Source organism: Falco punctatus (genome assembly GCF_963210335.1).
Source record: "Falco punctatus genome assembly, chromosome: 6".
In the NCBI taxonomy this organism is placed as follows: domain Eukaryota; kingdom Metazoa; phylum Chordata; class Aves; order Falconiformes; family Falconidae; genus Falco; species Falco punctatus.
Window position 1 is genome coordinate 27574930 of NC_137585.1, and position 16788 is coordinate 27591717.

The 16788-nt window shown below is 46.2% G+C and overlaps 1 protein-coding gene and 1 long non-coding RNA gene across 3 annotated transcripts in view; one reads left to right on the forward strand and one right to left on the reverse strand.

Moving 5' to 3' along the window:
• The first annotated feature begins 3699 nt into the window (after nt 1–3699).
• CHRM2 (cholinergic receptor muscarinic 2) overlaps nt 3700–16788 on the forward strand; it is a 107393-nt gene continuing 94304 nt past the window's right edge. For both annotated transcript variants that reach the window (XM_080390873.1, XM_080390875.1), the window contains exon 1: nt 3700–4266. The gene's annotated coding sequence lies outside the window, so the exon portion shown is untranslated. The remainder of the gene's footprint in view (nt 4267–16788) is intronic.
• LOC308065194 overlaps nt 15204–16788 on the reverse strand; it is a 52477-nt gene continuing 50892 nt past the window's right edge. Inside the window, exon 2 of the long non-coding RNA XR_013928705.1 lies at nt 15204–15899. This is a non-coding gene — a long non-coding RNA (uncharacterized lncRNA). The remainder of the gene's footprint in view (nt 15900–16788) is intronic.

Below are 16788 nucleotides of genomic sequence, written 5' to 3' on the forward strand. Positions count from 1 at the left end.
AGGATACCCCCCACCAGGCATCCATGCATCTAGGGGTGCTCCCTTCCTCCTAGGAAACTTGGCAAGTCAGAAACAAGTGAGGGGAGCCAGGCTACTTTCCTTGGCCATCCTTATCTGTCTGGGGATAGAAAGAAGCTAACAGAAGGGAAGTTCTCATCTGCCCTGGCTCCATGTGGATATGGGAGTGAGAAGGAAGCTGGCAGGTTTGCCTGGGGTCTGCCCTTTTCTCATATCCCCTCTAACTCCAATCCTGTTGCAGAGGGGTGAAGCAGGGGACAGTAGGCACCGTAGGAGCAGGGGGACGACCCACCCAGGGCACTTTGCTCCTGGCCTCTTTGTATCCTCCCTGGACCTTGAGGGGACCTTGAGTCTCTGCAGATATCTCTGTGGCCCCCGGGTGTGGGTGAGGGCTGAACAGGAGAGAGACCGCACCCCCTGACTATAAGAGGAAAGACCACCTTGGAAGGGGTCCCCATGGACACCCCTCCAGCTTCTCCACCCCTCGCCCACCCCAGCTATAAACCCCTGGGGACAGGGCAGTCAGTCCTGCCGGAGCGCACCCTGATGAGCGTCCCCAAGCCCAGGGGAAAGTGCCATTTGAGAGACGCTTGGCTGAAGGCAGTGATACGGCCCGCAGCAAAGTCTCGCTAGAAATCATTCGGCATCATTGGATACGGATGCGATTCCTTTTGGAAATCTCCTGGCTAAAAGTTACTATCTTTGCCTCCCTTCCCCAGTAGTGCCTCTCGGTCCCTCCGTGGGAGGGGAAGATCATCATTAGCAAATATTCACCTCCTCATGTGCTTTCCTTCTTTCTGCGAGAGAAGGGCTGAGCGCTTTGTTCTGCGTTTTTATGGTGGGTTTCTCTCTACAGCTGTTTAGCACATTGTAAAAGACTCAGCTCGGTCGCTCTCCCTTCTCTTGCACGAGCCTGGAGTGGGGAGGGGGATTTATTTTAAAATGTTTTAAGCTCAGGAGCAGGGTTTTTCCCCCTCAGGAGTTGCGTCTTGCATGGTAGTGCCCTAAAGAGAGGAGCCGCTAATAACAGATGCTCTGTTAAACTTAGAGGCGCTGCTTACCACGGAGTCACCGGGTGCCATCAAGATGTATCTGCTGAGATTGATGAAGAGCAAGGATCCGCGGGCTCAGGCGGGCAGCGCCGCTCACACGTGCTTCGCTGGTGGGGGGAATCTCCACTCCCCCCAAGCAGGCTGGAGACAGGGAATGTGGAGGTGGGGGACACACAGCAGGGTTTTCAACACTGGCCTTTTATTTCTGTGGGAGATCACAGAGGGGGGAGATGTGTGAGAGAAGCGGAGATGCTCCCCGGCTCGGGTGAGGTTTGCATGGCGGAGGATGCCCCTGCAGCCGTCCCAGCGCTGCAGCCCAGAGACCACTCGGCGATGAGCAGCGCGGCATTGGGGAGCCCCCTGCAGCTGGGTAGAGCCACGCTGAGCCCCAGCCCCAGCCTGGAGGTATCTCCTGCCTTCCCTCCAGCCGTGGGGAGCAGCGAGCTGCTGGGAGCGGGTCCTGCCCCGAGACCTCTGCCTCTCTCCTGCGATGGAGGGAGGGACAGTCCCGAAGACTGCCGTGTGGGGCCAGAGTCGCCCCGGGATACAGCCGCCCCCCCGGACCCCTCACTCCGGGAAGGGCTGACTCGTGCTCCTGGTCATTAAATCTCTGGAAATGAGCAGGCACGATCAAACACTCGCGATGTCGCTGGGAGAGAAAACACCACCACCACCACCACCACTAATAATAATAATAATAATAATAACAACAACAACAACAACAATGATGGGAAGAGGAGGCAGGCATTGTCCCTTTTGACGTTGCTGATCATCTTGATTAATGACTGTCAAAATATGTTAAGCACCAAGGTCTTGGAGGCAGCCCCTGGGAGATGCAGAGGGTGGCCGGGCCTGAGGCTGGGGCTCCATCTTGCAAAGGACTGGACAGCCAGGCTATGAGGGTGTCTGTCCCCTGGCCCGGTGTGACTGTGCTACAGCCTGCTCATGGCTTGCTTCCACGCTCCTGGCGCCAGTTCTCATCAGAGTTGCCTGGATAGCTGTCTCGTAACTCTACTGTAAAGTCCAGCCAAAATTTTCTGTGAGAGCCAAGAAACCAAAAGGCAGACGTCAGGTCCCAGCTCTCTTGATGCTCACAAAGAGCTACAAGTGATCGAATCCTTAAACCCTGTGCAAGTGCTTTCAGGTAAAGAAATGCAAACTTGTGTAACACTGAAGCTTGAGTATCTCCAAAATCCAGAGCTCCCCACACCTCCAGATTTAACCCTGCCACCCAAAGCAGGAGAAATACCCACCCCAGGGCAGAGCAGAGGATCTGCTACTCTGCTACCTGCTACCCTGGAGGCACATCACCCTCTTCAGAGTAAATCCACCCCTGAGATCCTTCCAGGAGCAACAGCTAAATATATGGCGAGTAGCATAGGCAGCTCCTCTGCCTGGGGCAAGCCCAGGCCAAGAAGTACTTTCTGTGAATTGAAGAGGTCTTTGGAGTGGAGAGGAGGGGAGTGGTTGGGCCATGGCTCATCAGCCCTTCAAGAAGAGAGATGGGGCAGGGGAGGCAGCAGCCAGAAGCCAGGGTCACCTTCAGAAGGTGCTTCTCTCTCTCCTCTTCACTTATCACTTCTCCCTATCATTTTTCAGACAACAGGCAAGATGGGTTTCCCTGTCCCACTTCCCACGCTGACAGTCCCTATCCCAAGGGAAAAAGCATCACTGTAGACCACAAATCAATTTCGGTCCAGGAGAAAGGCAAACAAAGACGAAGCAAACCTAAAGATGTTTATATGTAGATTATTTTCATCGAACTGGCAAGTTCCCTTAAGCAAAGTAAATACTTCTCAGCCTAGTGACTATTAATTAAAGGGGAACGCTTTACACTCAAGGAGAATTAACTCTTGTTTGCCAAATGTAATCTGTTTCCCATAATTCATTTGTCATTGTGCCGGGGAAGCAGCTTTCCATGAATATTTCCACACAATAATCAGTTTTAAAAACTAAACTGGATTTAATGTAACAACATTTTTCCACAGTGTGTGGAGACCCCGATGACTGCAATAATCTAAAGGTAAGATCTCCTTCTCTCTTTCTTCTCTAGTACCTAGCTTTAGACTTACAGCTATCATGGAACTGCAAAAAAAAGTAACCAGAAATAAAAAGGAGAGCGTGGCGGGGAGAGATGGGGAAGAGGTATGGGGGTGTGGGGGTGTGGGGGTGTGGGGTGTGGGGGGGAATCGGTTCTGATGTGCAAATTGTAGATAAAGACTTCCGATGAGGAAGAGGGGAGTGTCTGATGAGGAAGAGGGGAGAATGTGTTGAGAGATAACAAGAACCAGTGATTTCTATTCAGCAAAGGCACCAAATCAGAGCGCGAGGCAGATCCCATTGGAGGAGAACCTTCAACAGCCACTAATCCTGTCATATGGAAAGAAAATTGTAAATGTTCTCTGCAGAAACCGCCTGCCCATTGCAGCTAATCGAACCCACTTCGCACTCACACACCCCCACCCACCACTACACCCCCCCCACACACACACACCCGCAGGCGGGCAGCAAGCGGACCCGCAGCCGCAGCACCTCAGCAAGGACATTCACCCGAGATGCTCACCTAGGCGCCCGGTTTCCCCTCCCTCACCACCACCCCCCCCCCCCCACACACACACACACACCCCGAAGGTGGCAGCTTGCCCTCATTTCCTCAGAAGCGCTGAGGGAAGTATGAATTATTACCAGCTCACTCATGAGTCCCAGCTTCTGCTATTTTTAATTTCTCCAGCTTTACCTAAAGCGTTAAGCTCGCTTTGATAGCACTATTGCTGTACATTTTTTTATTTATTTTTTTAAAAGCTCAACTTGGCTGAACTGAAGCAGAGACTCCCCAGGGCCAGAGCCACGGAGGGTGCGCGTGTAGATGTGTGTGCCTGTGTGTGTGGGAGGGAGAGAGCGAGCGAGAGACAAAAACTCCACCAGCCTGGACAATGCCAGCTCTTGTTTAAAGCTTCCAAACTGCTATCCTTGCCCCCCCGTTATCACAGTGCCAAGTAATCTGTCTTTCCCCTACCCCAGCCCCCCTCCCTCCCCTCGGAAGATATGGAAGGGAAAGATAAAGCGGCTGCCGCCGGGCGCTGACTGCGCGCAGCCCGCATGCCTCTGCGCCGGAGCCGGGGCCGCTCCGCAGCCGCCGCTTGCAACGAGCCGCTTCCAGCGGGATGGGATGCAACTTCTGGTAATTGGATCACAGGTAGGAAAGCTTTGGGTTTTGCTGACGTTTCTGCTCTTTCTCTCTCTCTCTCTCTCTTTTTAAATTTCCTTTTTCTTTCCGTTTTCTTGTCTTCTTCTCCCCCCCTCCCATTTTTTTTTTTTTCTTTCTCGTCCTCTACCCTCCGCCCCTTCCTCACTGCACCTTGAATTTCATCCGCTCCTGTCATAGGAAAGCTCCCGCCAAGAAAATAATGTCCAAGAAACTAGCTTACGTTTTGCTTCCTGGTAGAAGGAGCAGAACACAACACAGGGAAACTTTTGCTGAAAGGGTCCATAGCGGTGCGGGTCACCGGGGTAAGGCAGTGAGAGGAGAGAAGGCAAAGCGATTGCCCCCAGCACAGAGCCTTTCCCTGTTGAGTTACAGTTGCGATGCTAATCCCATAACCGAGCCTAGCATGGCATAGAGGGAAAGGAGAGACGCAGCAGCCTGATTTAGAGGAATCCTCACAATTTCCAAGCGCTGTCCACAGGGGTTTTATATAAATGCTGCATTCCGACACAGGGACATCTCCCGGACTACCCTTCCCAAATCCCTCTGTGACATGTTTGTTTGACGACTCCTGCAAAATGTCACCAGGAGCCGGGAGCGGAGCCTGCCCGCGGAGCGCGCTGGCGGGCAGACACGGGGCGGGGGGTACCCCTGCCCTGCCGGGGACCATGCGGGGATGAGCGGTATAAGGGGAGGAGGCTTCCGCTGTGTCAGTGCGGTCCCTCGCCCCTTAGCATCCCTCCTGGGGACCGTGCGCCTGCCCGGGTCAGCCCCCGTCTCCGCTGCCTCAGGTCTCCTGTCCTGCCTCGGGCAGGGGGAGCGCGGCCGGGGGGTGCCGCCGGGGGCGGGGAGGGTGCGGGGGTTTCCCCGGCTCGTTTCCGACCCCGCTTCCCCGGCTCGGTGCCCCTACGGTCCGGACCCCGGTGCGGCCAGGGAGCCGGGGGTGGCGGCGCAGGATGCTCCGGGGCCTGGGCCGGCTCACCCCGCTGCCCCGGCCCGACCGAGCCCCAGGCAGGGCTGAGCCGGTCCCGGCCGTGCCTCCGGGCTCCTTTCCCTTTCGCCCGCGCCGCCGCGACGGGGTGCTTGTGGTCAGGAGGAGCGATCCCTTGCGGGGGAGCTCAGATCAAGCCGTGGCAGCAAAACCGCCTCCCAGAAGCGGCTCTGGGGCACAGAGGTGCCGCTGTCCCCCAGAGCCCAGCCACCTCGGAGGCTCTGGAGGGGCAAAGTGCTTTCCGGGACGCTGCTTCTCCGGTGCAAGTCGAGCAGGGCCGTCCCTCCGCGTAGGGCCGCGCTCCGCTCCGCGCCTGCCCCCCGCCCGCTGGCGGCTTCCCCTCGGCCGCCGGCGCCAGGGCGGTGGGGAGCGGGCGGTTGCGGGCGGCCGGGCCGGCCGGGGCTCCCGGGGGCAGCTTTGCTGCCATGGGGCTGCCAGGGGGAGGCTGCCGGGCCCTGTGACTCATTCCCACCGGCCTAGGGGCGAGTTCATCCCTTCGCTGGGGAACGGACGAGGGGCGCTTCCTCCCTGCTCCATAAGACTGTTTTTCCCTACCGTTTTCATGTGCTGAAGTTCCTTTAGGGCAAGGAGTGGTAGCTTTTATTTTCCAACTGGAAGACTCTGAGGAAGGGGTAATTCTTGTGAATGTAGCCAGAATAACAGCTCTCCACATTTTTATGGGGAGTTTGTCTGCACACATTGGCTCGTCCCTATCCTTTAAGGAAGATCTTCCCTTTGCAGGAGGGAAAAAGGCAAGGGGGAGGGTGGGGGAGTACAAGAGCCAACCTCTGCTTGACAGCCTGCCCTTGCAGCTTCAGGGGAAGGGAAAAAAAAGAAAAAAAGACCAACAATGAGGAAGGTTAATACAGGGATCAGAAGTATTGCACGCTGTCTGCTTTTATGGTATTGCATCGCCTGCAATCACAACCCCTGTCTAAATACACACCAGCCTTGATCGTATGGTTTATGACACCAGCAGCTCTCGATGACTCATCTATAAACCGCATTAAGCTACAAAGAGTACATTCCCTCTCTCCTTTAGGCTCTTTTTGATTATAACTTTGGTTGAACTTCCCCTCTTCAGGGTTCCTGGACCGCAAAAGCAGCCTTGTTTGCCTTTGCAGCAGCAGAGTGAGAAGCGCAGTGGGCTCATTGACTTGGCGAGCATGTACCCCACTGAGCTGCCCTCTCTGCCCCTGCCCGCAGTGCTCTGTGGTTTCTGCATTGCAGTCCACTCGGGAAAAGGGCTCAGTACATGTGGAGGGGGTGCCTAGAATGTCCCCGAGTTGCTTTAGATAGTGGTCAAAATAGTAAAAAAAGAGGTCATGCTCTTCCCCCGTCCGCAACCAAGATTATGAGTAATATCCTCTACCCAAAAGGTTGTAACTCTGCATCTGGGTAGAGCTTGGGGAGATTTGGACCATGTGTGATTGGGAATGTCCTGAGGACCTGGAAGGGGCAGCAGGCATGCTGTGCTGTGCCATCGCCCAGGAGGGACACTAAGACACAGAAAGGGGGAAACTGGGGCCATCAGTGAAAAACATCATCGGTGAACAAAAGCTTTTTTTTTCTTTCTCTGTGTTCAGTCCCATGCCCCCATTGTGATTTTGGCTGTCACCTCTGTGCTGACTCCCTGTGTGTGTTTCATGGCTTTCATTTGCTCTAACTGCTTGGATCTTTCAGACCACTGGGTGTCTAAATCAGTAGTCTTTTGAGGACATCTGCTATGAAATCTCCCACTGTTGTTGATACAATCCCAGGCAGTTACTCTGCCCCATCACTCCTGTAACCCACTCACCCATTCACCCAGACTTTCTCTTCTGCACTAATACCATGACCTACATGCAAAAGACTTATTTTCTGGTCTTGTTTCCATAGCAATACAGCATGGGGAACGCAGACAAGCAGATCTGTGAAATCAAGACTTGTTTTAAACTTGAGTTCAATTTTAAGGAAAGTAGGGATCCACAGAGAGTTGAATTCTCAGCCCAAAGTCCAGATCTCCACACCCTCTAGCGCCAGAGGCAGGGGATGGAGAGCATCCTCAGGCACAGGGAGTGTGAGGGCTCACAGAAATTTACAGGGGAGGGAGAGAAACAAGTGATGTTCCCTCAGTGTATGTTCCCAACCAGGTCTTTCCTCTTCCAAATCCCAAGCTGGAAAAAAAAAAAAAAAAAGCAGATGGGATTCAGCTGGTCCTGGTTTGGTCACCCAGAGTTTAATGTTGCAGTGGGTTAAACTATGAAGGAATAAATATAAAGAAATTGAGAAACAGAGGTGGGAAGCCCAGTCTATATCTAGCCATTTATTCACAAATTTTGGATCATTCTGGCTTTGAGCTTCACAGCTTGCAGCAACTTGCAGCTAATTCTGAGAGATTTGAAGGCACGGAAGAGGATTACTCACTTGTGAAAATGTTGCCCTGACCTTTTATGGGTTCTTTGGGTGGGTGGATGGGTAGACAACAGTAATCAGGCTAAGGAAAGCTGAAAGGACTTAGATCCATCTCATATGAATGGCAGGGATAACTTTTTCACAAATGCTTGTAGCTTTAAATCTTAAAAAGCTTAAATTGTATGGTAGCATTTCAAGCCCTGTTAAATCTGAGCCTGGGTTCCCATCTCTAAGAACCAGTCTGCACAAAGGACCAAGCACTGGGAACTGCTGTAATGAAATGAGACAATTAGCACACTTGCCACACACCACCCTACCCATCTTTTCCAGTTCCTGTATTTTGGCAAAGACAGCTTTAAGTTTTGCCAGGGTCGCCACAGCTTTTCCTGGGTCAGAGCTGTCCAAAAGATGCAGTTACCTACTTGCTTGTCCTTGATCCACCAGCTGAACACCAACTGCCTGTGCCTAGCAGACTGCATTCCCTAGCCCTCTCTACCAAGTTGAGTTAGGATCTCTTGTGGACTTCCTACATCTCCCTGATACAAGTGGGCAGAATTAAAACATGAGGCTGCCCCTGGAGTTGTATTAAAATGCTGCATTCCTTTCCCTTTGGTCCCGAGTTGTTTCTATGTAAAAATGTTTTAGGCTGCGGACATGCCTGTCATTTTGGACCATCTGCCCTACCTTTAAAGCTGTATCATTACCTATATCTAGCATCATTTGTTCCCTGTAGAGGGAGATACATAATAGGAGGTGTTCCAAAGATATATGTCTCTCATATAACAAGATTTTAAGTCCTAAAAGGATGGGACAGTGTGGTGAGTTTCATCTCATTTCTGTCAAGAACTTCCTAAAGAATGTTTGCCAGTGAGTCTAAGACATGCAATGAGATTTTAGAGGTCCATGTGCTTCATGTATTCCTTTTTAAGAGTATGATAAGGATAAAATGAAACAGACCATCATTTAGGGCCAGCTGCTTTGCTGAGGGCGTTCTGCCTGTTTTCTTTTTGACGAGATGATCCTCTGATTCCTGTCTTTCCAGTATCTCTTTTGACTCTGATCTTAATTACATTCTTTCAAATCAGGGGTGACTCCACTGACTTTAATTACTTCTGGTTTATTGCAGTGTAACTGAGCTCAGAATTTGACTTTCACAGAAACATAGTAAGTGTTGTAATTAGAATATGCCAGTGTTTTGTCAACTGCTCATGTAAGAGCTCACTTTCGTCAGCTTTTGCCGAAAGGGAAATGCAATGTGATAATGTATGGGGCACCTCTGACAGCGACGACAATGAAAGATGTCTAGGAGCAGCCACAATACAAATAAGTGAGAAATTCTGTAAACCAGCATCTGACAGGGTTTTCCTTAAGCTCTCGCAAAAGCTCTGAGCAAACTGTGGGCAGGTGTAGGGTTTTTTTAGTTTTTTGTTCTTTTGGGGGGAAAGAAGTGGAATGAGACAAAAAATATCTTTATAGATCTTTCTTCTGAATCATTGTGAAAATTAGTGTTGGAAACCAAGGAGATAACATAAACCTAGTCATTTAAAAGAATTCTCTTGCTTAGTAATTGCTCCAGGTCAATTTTTTTTACATAGCCTGAATATATAAACCTGTCTTGATTTTGGTGAAGATAGGATGATCAGCAAACTGAGGATCAGACCCTTCATTTTTATAATCCATTCCAACATGTGAGAAATAAAAATTAGCAAAATCTGTCCATGAAAAAAAAGTAAGTCTCTGGTATAGGCTATAGCATTTTCGTGGATTCCTGGTAAATTTTCTCTCATCTTTGCAATGAATTACTGATGTCTATTTTATACTCATCTATCTCATATTTAGTCAATTAGAAAGCAGAGTGTTCATATATTGAAAATGATTCACGAATTTGCTCATGAATAATGGCAACAGGTTCATTCCACTATGATTTCTGAGGTCATTTAGTGCAAGCCAGTGACCGATGATTTATTAATGAAAATATTCATACACCTCAGAAGTTTCATGAACGTTAGCATGAATAATTAATGGAAATTGTGTTATTTGTTATCATTACTCATTATTTTTTTATTCAAAAAGGCATCAGTCATCCAGTTAAAGAACGTTAGAATGTAATGATTGCAACATTGGATCAGGCAGGTGTTTCGTCTTGTCCAGTTTAGTGTCTTTATCAATGTCCCTTGCCACATGATTCAGAGGCAGGTGCAGGGAAAGCTGCACTGCTCTGAAATAAAATGTTTTAATGCTCACCAGCTTGTATTTGCTCACTGCCCGGAGACCATTTCCAAATGAAAACAGATACCTGCCTTCCTCACCAAATGGAAACCTCTAGCCATTCTAGACAAACTGCAGATATACTCACTGGCCGGATAAACAGCTAATCTGGATTTGCCTCCCCGTGAGTTCACTACCTTAGTGATTGCATGTAGCAGCAAGTTCAGTAGGTTAATTACATATTTTCTCGGGAAAACCACACTTCAAGAAACCTTTGATTTATTTAAATTAGTTGTCTTGCAATGTTATTGCTACCTCTCTGTTATATGACATGAAAAGGGCAACAGAAGCACCCAGTTCATTGTACAGGTACCATTCACTTACTCAACCATGAACCCTCTTGTTCTTTTCTTCTCTCAGTTAGACAGTCCCAGGGTTCCCAGTCACTTTGCGTGTCTTAAAAGCTACTAATTCTTCTACCTCCTTTTTTGGTGATGGACTGACCAATCTGGACACTATTTTCCAGGTGAGGACTATTGGCTTATACAATAAAACTGTTTTCATTTTAACACCTTTTACTCCTTCTGTACACTAATGGACATTTTGTTTTGTCTGTTGGGTCTGAGGTTTTTTTGAACCGCTGCTGTAGTTGAGCAGAATTTGCAACTGGGTTGTCCACAGTGATGCCAATATCCTTCCTTGAGTAGTCACAGCTGGCTTAGAATCCAGGAAGGTTTCTAAGTATTTCACTCCATCGATGATTGTTCTGCATTGGCCAACACTTATTTCCATTTGTGATCTGAATGCTAGGTTCACGCAACTTAATTAGCACACTCTGAAATACTTCAATCCTTATTCCTGTTTTCTAACAGCAATAATTTCATTAAAGAAGTTATACATGGTATAGAATCTTGGGACAGCTCACCTGTTAAACTTTTACAATTAAAAATGGTCATTCATGTGTAGTTCCTGCATTCTCTCCCTTGAACACTTTCCAACTTGTAATAATAAGGTACTTATTCTATGATGACTTAAATTCTTCAAAGAAAATTAGTCAAAGAATTTTAGAAGATATACAAATACTTATATACACACTTATCAAGTTTTTTTTTCTTGCTGTATTAGCTTTATGCTTCAAAGAATATATAGAAGAGACAGCATTTCTTTGAAAGAAGCTATGATTTTTATTCTTTTTTTGTCTGTCCTGTATGTAATTCTAGTTTTCGCTAGTTTCAATTTACCTGGAAGTGAAAACAGATTTTTCAGTACATAATACCTAAAATCAGTCCAGCGCCTGTCCTAAAGATAGGTGTGCTAGCTGCTGTCCTCCAGTCCTTCTGTAGCATATCTGACTTCAGCAACAGCTTGCATATTTTTGCTATCAGCATAGCCACTTAATTTTAAATGCTTTCCAAACCCTCGCATATATAACTACGATGTCCTTGTGACATGCTGCTGTTTAGTTTATCAGTTTGTTCCAGTGTTTCCCTTTTCGACGTTTCATATTCTGAAAGCTCATGTCCTTTCTTGTGTTGAAAAAAGTAGGTCTAGTGTGCACATTGGCACAGCATCATTTGTGGGGAAGATTTACCCGAATGAATCATTTGGAACCTCTGCAAAGTCCTCTTGCTCATTAATTATTCCTATTACCCCCTGGATGTGTAGCAGATCACATTGGCTCCCTACTAAACTGGATGAATTCAAGGCCTTTCAGAAATGCCCTGCAGTTCCCCCTTCTGCCCCCCCACTAAAGCTCTCATGCGAACGCATCCTTGGCCCTCTTGATTTACAGCTGACATTCTGTTTGTCCTTTATTATAATTTCCCTCCCTCAGCCAGGGGTTTCACCAAAGCTGAAGTGTCATTTCCTGAGAGCTGCTTGCTTGACTCAAACAACCTCTTGGACCTTAACATTTCACATTACCTTTTTTTTTTTTTTTTTTCCCTATCTTGCCTTTCAGTTTGCTTTCTGCATGACTTCACTGAATCAGAAACTGTCTAATAATATACCTGTTGTTTTGAATCTATGGATTTTATTTTCTTTTTCTTTCATTCTTTGCTTTTCTTTCTCCCCCTCCCTGTTTTATTTCTATCTACCTCCATTATTTTTTAAGCAGTTCCCTAATTATTATCAGTTTTAACCTCACACCCGTAATGTAGTAATAAGTTCATTACTATTCAGTGGCTGACTGTATCATTTCTTCAGCTACTTCAGACTAAGTTAAAAACACGTGTTGTTATGTTCTCCAGCTATTTTAAAAATCACCTAGAAATTGGGATTTTTGTTTTTTAATCCATTTGTACCAGCTGACCTACCAATATACAGGTGGGTGAAGTCACCCATGATTACCATTTTTATTAGACTTAGGTACCTCTTTGATCTCTCTCCATATAACCCACTGAATATCAGACATTTCCTAGACTAAATGTGCTAATGCTTTGTGCAAGCATCAGGATTTAATTAAAGAAGGATATTTTTATGCTTTGCACACTGGACCAAGACCAAGCAGATCGCGGATAAGATTCTGATCATGCCACCAACCTCCTGCCTGATCTTTGACACATTCCTATGGCCTGACACAAAGCCTGCTGGGGTCAGAGGCAAACTCTTATTACCTTTGGGTAGGCTTTGTCTCGGCATCCTGAAGCGGGAAACTCTTCCTGGTCTCATGACAGGGTTGTGAGGGTTCACTCACCACGTGTTGTCAGGTATTGAGGTTCAGATGTGGTGCTGCACATAAAAACAGGAACAGACAGACTCCATCCACAGGGGCTTTCTTTGCACTGGGGTGTTGGAGAATTGAGCCTTTAGGAGCTGATTATCAGGAAAGTTTCTGTTCAGAACAGATAATAAGCTAAAATGTTCAACATCCCTCAAACAAAAAGGTAACGAAGCTCCTAATTGCTCCAGACCTTGGTGAGGAGTAAAAGAAAAAAATGGCTAATAAGGTCAGTTTTACATGGAATAAAGTAGATCTTATAATCTGGTTTTATTTGAAAAAATGAAAGGAGAGAAGTAAACTGAAGGTAATGTTTAATGACTGGATCAAGGTCTGGGGCTTTACTCAGTTCTTTGTGTTTTCAGCTTAGCCAATGTTAAGTGGGGGTAAAATTGCCAAAGTAGAGTTTACAATGCAATGACTTTGCTCAGATCATATACTGCATCAGAGTTGTCTGTAAAAGTTATAAGGACTTGCTGGTTCTCCTGCTCCCCCCTGCCCCAACACTGATTTCTCATGTAAAACAGAGCTAGTGGACTCTGAAAGCAGGGCACATGAGTGCAGCAATGTCCATATGTAGACAGAGAGGGTACATTTTTCTCCTCCACCATTATCTAGGGTCCTTGAGGACTTGCATTATCGTTACTGTGGTAGATTAAATGTAGTGCTTCACACTTCAGTTGATACCAAGGCCAGATGATGTATTAAAAATTGTTCCCTCCGATACTAACTTTCCCATGTGTCCAGCAGCATTCTGCCATGGTGGGAAATTCAGTTTATTCCATTTTATATCTAATATTGCATGACAGTAAATTAATACATGTGTGGAAAATGAAAATAGATTAGGCCTGGTGGTGGGAACCTTGGTGAGGGTTGGTATGGAACAAGTACATGGACAGTTTGCTCCTCACTGAACTTTAGAACTGCTGCTCAACATGGATGTTGGGGGAAGACTGGCTTTCAGGGGAAGGGGACTAGCCAGGGAGATATCTTCTTTGCTGTTGCTTTTCTGTGCTTAGGCTAAGCTGCAAACTGATCTCCTGAGCTGTTACTGGGATCTTTCACCCACACTAATTTCACTTTTCTAGCAGTGTATTCTCAGCTGATGAAAGCTGTCAGAATATGAGTGACATGAAAGGAGAGGCCATCACCGAACAAAGTGCTATATTTAACCTAGCAATGTCATGCCTTCTCAGGTCTGACCTTGAGCTCTAGCAGTGAGGATATAAACAGGCCATCTTGTTTGTAAAGCTTCTTCCTTTAGCCAAACACCGAAGGCTCTTAAATATATCTATAAAAAAAAAAAAAAAAAAAAAAAAAAAAAAGCAGGGAAGAAAGAAGTTAATACAAGTTACTCTTCTGCTTTTGACATTTGTGATATCCGGCACACCTAACTGCCACTAGAAGGAAAGAATACATGAAGGGCTCACTGTTAAGTTCTCATTATAAGCGTCTGTTTGATGTCTGCAAGTCATTTTCACAATCTTACCCACTGGGAGTAAATGTAAGGATCTTTACTGAAAGGTTTTGGCATCAGAAGCAGTTACCTGCAAGGAATATCCTACTGTTATTAATCATTTTGTGATGTGATTCAATAAAGGGAAAAAAATCCCAAAAGTATACAATTGGAAAGAAGCAAGGAAGGAAAAAGAAAGAAGATGAAGAAAACTGTTTGGTCTGTTTCATCTGAAGAAACCTTGTAACTATCTCTCTTCCTTCCTTTAGCAGAGAGTGAGACTGTAAATGTCCTACTTTGAAGCACAAGGGAATGCAAAATATCTGGTTTTTAAAAAAACAGATAGCTCAAGTATTGCCATTCTTTCGAATGACAAATTTGGCAATTAATATTCCACATTATTGTCTTTAATACCTCTTAGAAATCAAAGTGGGGTGTGGAAATGACACATAACTAAAAAGATGAGGAGCAATTTTCTTGTTACTTCTTTCAGAAAATAGTGACACAAGCTGAATTCCTAGTTTCACCATACATTGCTGATGTGGCCTTGGACAAACTCAGCAGCCTCCTGTACCTCAGCTTCTAACATGGACATTGTAAACAATAGCATTTGCGTTCTTACATCTTTCTTTGCCCTTTCTCTTTAGATTTTAAAGTGTTTGGCAGCACTTCTGTGACAGTCTGCACAGAGGAACCTTACTTAAATTTGAGTATCCATAGAAAGAAATGTTTGATACAGTATCTTTCAAAATCTCAGTTGTTTTTTATTCCATATAAAAATTGGCTTATAACATGGACCTGATCTTTCTCCCCTTTAGGGAGTAAGAGCCTTTCCATTCCCCCCTGGGTGTTGCTGGCACAGGCAGCTATACACGGGATACCTCTCATCAGCCTCTGTCTGGAGCAGGTCTGAGATAGATCTTCTTAAACCCTGAGACCATATCTGCCCATGCATGTGCTGCAGCCATACAGAGGAACTTGGAAAGGTACAGAGGAAGGTGACAAAGATGGTGAGAATTACTTGCCTTCTAGAGAAGAAGTGTTCAATAGACTAGGACTTCTCATCCATCAAATGATGTGACTCATAAGAAATGCCTGTAGGTCTAAGCAACCTTGAAGAAAGGGAAAAGGTAACAGGGGGCTGTTTCATTTTTTTCACAACATCAGACCCAGAGCTCTCAGGTGGACATTAACAGGCATAAATTTAGAAAATCACTGCATGCTTGAGCTGTATGATGTTTTGCTGATTCCAAAGGCATAAATGCATAAAAACCATTCAAGACAGAATACTGCAAGAAAAACACTACCAAAATCTTTGTAATGCAAATACAGTCACAGGGAGCTCCCCACACCACCAGCTGCTTCAATCTAAGAAATGTATGCTGGGGAGGTATCACTGTATACCTGTTCCCTTTGCTTGCTTTTTGCTACTGGTCACTTTTGAGAGAGGACAGTGGGTGAGCTGGCTTAGGGAGAGTTGCTCTTGCACTCAGAGCATCACTTGGAGCCATTGGGGTAGTCATCTTCTTTGGAAGATGCTCAACTTGTTTTGCTTTTGCTGCTCACCAGAAATGTGTTGTCTTTCTGCCTGGGTGCTTTTCAAAACAACCACAAGACATTTTGGAAAGCTGTTTAATTAGCCCCTGACTCCTCAGAAAGACCTCCTACAAATAAATCCAAAGATTCTTTGTTTTATTTGTTCATTATAACAGTTGGAGATTTTTGATATACACGTGGTTTCCAGGCAGATCTCAATGCCAGCCACAGAGTCTGCTTTCCTGACCCACTGTCTGAAACTCTGATATAACAGCCTGAGATAACCTCCTTGCAGACACACTTCTCTTTCAGCTTAATGCCTTTGTGTTCCCTTTATAGGCATTCCTTTTACAGGGGAACAGTGAGTTGAGAAAGGGAAAATGTGGTCGTAGTTCTGCCTTTAGTCTCTCTTCTCATTTAGTCTTCTACTTCCAGCAAGCAAACTGGAACAAACAGGCTATACGTGCCAAAAATGAGGAAGGATGTTGCAGGCTTTAGAAGACCTTTGCATCCCTGTAAAAGTGACAGGAGAGAGCCTCCCTTGGCAGTTGCATGTGTACAATTTCTTACCTCGTTACAGCAGACCTGCCCCTCCCAAACGCCAAAGAGAGATGATTCCTCCTTCTTGCTTTTCACTTGAAAGCTGCAAAATCACAGCCTCCTCAAAGCTCTGTATCATTTTGTGTGCTGTACCAGGATTTAGACAACAGGTTTTTAACTAGTGAGTCCTAAGGAAAAAACCAATTTTACAGAATAGAAAACTAAATCTGAACTTATGATGAAGGAGATACTTCCTGAAGATGATCTCTGCTTCACTGATGTCTTTTATTTCTGTAGGTGGTGGGACATAGGTTCATTGGAAAGCTCTCTAGGTTAAAGTCCTCCTGTTATGACCATGGTCCTGTGGGAATCGCACCATTCTTTCACTTACGCAGGATTGGTCTGTACTGCAACTACATGTCAGTTTAAAGGCATGAACTTAAACGTGAGTTGAAAAGCTTTGAAATGAGCAGAAGTCAAGCTTTCTGTTTATTAAGAAACCCACACAACAACAGTGTTAAATTACATTTCCAAGCTCTTAATAGCTGAGGCCCCCACATTTTCTACTAAATAACTGTAAAAAAAAAAATCTGGGTGCTTTGCTTGCTTAAAAATCAAGCTGTTAGTGTATGTTCTTGACTATGGCTTTAGAAATCCAAGTTTAGGTAC